We start from the raw sequence: 4,351 nt of genomic DNA, 5'->3' as shown, positions 1-4,351 counted from the left end.
TTATCAAAGGTAAAGATATGAAAAGAGGAAGAAGTCGAGCTAGAAGAAAAATTCCCGCAGCAACCATAGTTGCTGCGTGTATAAGAGCCGAAATAGGAGTGGGTCCTTCCATAGCATCGGGTAACCATACGTGAAGAGGGAATTGTGCGGATTTCGCAACTGCACCAAGGAATAATAAAAAAGCACACAAAGTAGTAAGTAAAGAGTTAATTCCATTATTAGGAATCCAGTTATTAGCGATTTGGAACAAATCCCTAAACTCTAAACTACCTGTTATCCAAAAAAAACCTAAAATTCCTAATAATAGACCAAAATCCCCTACACGATTAGTTACAAAAGCTTTTTGACAAGCACTCGCTGCGATTGGTCGTGTAAACCAAAAGCCTATCAATAAATAAGAACACATTCCCACGAGTTCCCAAAAAAAATAAATTTGTATCAAATTGGAGCTAGTAACCAATCCCAACATAGAAGTATTGAAAAAACTTATATAAACAAAAAATCTCAAATATCCTTCATCGTGAGACATATAACCATCACTATAAATAAGAACCAGGATTCCTACAGTAGTAATTAGTATTAACATAATAGAAGTAAGTGGGTCAATCAAGTATCCAAATTCTAAAGAAAAATCATTATTGACGGTCCAAGACCATAGATATTGATAGATAGAACTTCCATTTATTTGTTGAATAGACAGTTGAACTGAGAATACCATAGCTATACTTAAGAGTAAAACACTAGGAAAAGCCCATATGCGACGAAGATTTTTTGTTGCTGTCGGAATAAGAATAAGGCCAAATCCCATTGACATAATAACTGGAAGTGGGAGAAGAGGGATTACCCATGCATATTGATATGTATGTTCCATAAGAAAAGAAATTGCGATTTTTACTTCAATTTTTCTATAAAATTGTTTCCGATTCACCAAACCAACTCTTATCTCTTTCTGAAAGAATAAATAAAAAGAATAAGAAAAAATACTGGAATTCTTCATTTTTTAAAAATTTATCTCATTGAAATAATAAAAAATGAAGAATGGGTTTAGTTGGTTAAATTCAAAAAGTTAATCAAATAACTTCGTTACCTAGTTATTATCTAAATAAAGATATTTACAAAAAAAAAAAAAGGAATCGTTTTACTTTTTACTTTCTATTCATTTTTATATTTCTTTAAAACAAAGATGAAACAGCTCTCTTGTTCCATAACTGATTGAGTGAATTCCAATGAAAATCTATGTTTATAAGAAATTATCGAATAGTCCTTATGACTATAAATTACCTAAGTTTTAGAATGTCTTGTTTAAGAGACTCAGTATTTTTTGTTTTGATTAGAATTCCTTTCCTTTATGGAATACAATACAATATCATTCTGAGCTTAATTAACTATTTGAATTTTCCCTTCTTTTTATCCCCCCGGGGGATAGGCTTCCATACCATATATCTATATATGGAGTATACTTGATATATAAATAGATATAAATGGGAAACCCTTCTATATATTCTATATTATTAAAACAAAGTATAAAATATATACAGAAAAAATGTTTAAAAATTCTTGTCTTATCCGCATTAGACAAAATGAAGTAAAAAATAATTCACAATTTCAGTATCTTTCAGTATCTAAGTATAAATACTAATAAAAACAAGAAAGAAGGATTGATTTGCAGCAATAGATGTCTTTCACATACAACTAGAAAAAAGTAATTTCCTTTTTGAATGGCAGTTCCAAAAAAACGTACTTCAATGTCAAAAAAGCGTATTCGTAAAAATATTTGGAAGAAAAAGACTTATTTTTCCATAGTACAATCTTATTCTTTAGTAAAATCAAGATCATTTTCCAGTGGTAATGAGCATCCAAAACCAAAGGGTTTTTCTGGGCAACAAACAAACAAATAATAAGATTTTGGAATAATATGAATTGATTTTTCAAAAAAGAATTCCAATTATTTAATAATTTGGATTCTTCTTTGAATGTACTTTTATGTGTCGAATTACTTCGGTACAATATTCTTATAACAAACCCCTCTTATATATACAATAAAAAAAAGTTTTGTTTGGTATACTGTGTGCTAAGTATTCTTTTCCTATCAATGAACTTTTCATAATTTTCATAATAGAATGCTCATATTTTATTATGAAAATTATGAAAAGTGGAGTATTCTTACAATAGGACTTACAACTTCCACCTATCTTATCCAAAATCATAAGGTTAGTAAATCTTATTAATAAGAGCATAAAGACTTTCATTCTAGAAATTTTTCAAAAATCCAAAAAGCCTTTTCTATTTATCCATTTTAATTTCATCATTAAATAGAAACCCTTTTGGATTTTTTTCATTGTATTGAAAGAATTTTCAAAATTTAAACGATAAATTAATTAGAAAAAATTAGTTCTATATCTATAATTGCAAGTTAGAAAAAAGAAGTTCCAACTCTTTCAACCAGTGTTTCTATTGGGCAAAGCAAGAGTTTATTGTAAAAAAAAAATGGAAACGATACTACCAAACGAAGTCCATTTTAATGAAAACTCTAATGTTCCTAAATTTTATGGACTTTCCCAATATCGACGATTCCCGAGATAATAGCTATTATTCTTTTAAGTTACCTATTATTTGAAGTTAGCCGCCATGGTGAAATTGGTAGACACGCTGCTCTTAGGAAGCAGTGCTCAAGCATCTCGGTTCGAATCCGAGTGGCGGCATTCTTGAAAAGGAATACAATAGATTAGAAATCAATTCGAAATTTACAATTTTGTAATGGGACCTTCCCCTTATGCTATTTGCAACTTTAGAACATATACTAACTCATATCTCTTTCTCAACGATTTCAATTGTGATTACGATTCATTTGATAACCTTATTAGTTCGTGAACTTGGGAGATTACGTGATTCGTCAGAAAAAGGAATGATAGTTACTTTTTTCTCTATAACAGGATTCTTAGTTTCTCGTTGGGTTTCTTCGGGACATTTTCCATTAAGTAATTTATATGAGTCATTGATCTTCCTTTCATGGGCTCTGTATATTCTTCATACCATTCCTAAAATACAGAACTCTAAAAATGATTTAAGCACAATAACTACGCCAAGTACTATTTTAACGCAAGGCTTTGCCACGTCGGGTCTTTTAACTGAAATGCATCAATCCACGATACTAGTACCTGCTCTACAATCTCAGTGGTTAATGATGCATGTCAGTATGATGTTATTAAGTTATGCAACTCTTTTGTGCGGATCCTTATTATCTGCCGCTATTCTAATCATTAGATTTCGAAATAATTTCCATTTCTTTTCTAAAAAGAAAAAAAATGTTTTAAATAAAACATTTTTCTTTAGTGAGATTGCATTTTTTTATGCAAAAAGAAGTGCTTTAAAAAGCGCCCCTGTCCCTTCATTTCCAAATTATTACAAATATCAATTAACGGAGCGTTTGGATTCTTGGAGTTATCGTATCATTAGCCTAGGATTTACCCTTTTAACCATAGGTATTCTTTGTGGAGCAGTATGGGCTAATGAGGCCTGGGGATCCTATTGGAATTGGGATCCTAAGGAAACTTGGGCATTTATTACTTGGACCATATTCGCAATTTATTTACATAGTAGAACAAATCCAAATTGGAAGGGTACGAATTCTGCACTTATAGCTTCGATAGGATTTCTTATAATTTGGATTTGTTATTTTGGTATCAATCTATTAGGAATAGGTTTACATAGTTATGGTTCGTTTACATTAACACCTAAATGATTACATAAAAAAAAACGTTCATGAAATGAACGTTTTTACTTTTATATTTTATTTGAGAACCCCTTGAGCGCCTTCTCAAAGGGTTCTCAAAAATTCGAGATAGATCTAATTATACTTTTTTACTTATTTCTGCATTAATAGAGCAGACTAGTAAAAAAAACCAAACCTATTTAGGATAATAATTGGATAAGAGAGCCTCTACCCTGTCAACGGATAGGGAGAGAACAAAATCTGGATAAATACCAATTCCTATTACTGGTAAAAAGATACAGATTAAAATAAAGAGTTCTCGTGGTCCAGAATCCACAAAATTTGCGTTTGGAACATTAAATAGCTTGTATCCATAGAACATCTGGCGTAACATAGATAATAAATAAATAGGAGTTAATATCATTCCAATTGCCATTACAAAAGTAATTAGTGCTTTTGGCATTAACAAAAATTTTGGACTAGTAATTAGTCCAAAAAATACTACTAATTCTGCGACAAAACCACTCATTCCTGGTAAGGCAAGAGAAGCCATTGAAAAGCTACTAAACATGGTAAAAATTTTAGGCATTGGGATAGATATTCCTCCCAGTTCTTCGAGATAAACAAGACGCATTCTAT

At 30.7% G+C, this 4,351-nt stretch overlaps 1 non-coding gene across 1 annotated transcript; it reads left to right on the top strand.

The window, feature by feature from the left end:
• The first annotated feature begins 2,622 nt into the window (after positions 1-2,622).
• On the top strand, positions 2,623-2,702 carry TRNAL-UAG. Its single transcript has one exon. It is a non-coding gene; the product is annotated as a tRNA-Leu (tRNA).
• The last annotated feature ends 1,649 nt before the right edge of the window (positions 2,703-4,351 follow it).

The sequence above is a fragment of the Hordeum vulgare genome, unplaced genomic scaffold, assembly GCF_904849725.1.
Source record: "Hordeum vulgare subsp. vulgare unplaced genomic scaffold, MorexV3_pseudomolecules_assembly, whole genome shotgun sequence".
Taxonomy (NCBI): Eukaryota; Viridiplantae; Streptophyta; class Magnoliopsida; order Poales; family Poaceae; genus Hordeum; species Hordeum vulgare.
This window is presented reverse-complemented; position numbering and strand designations above follow the sequence as displayed.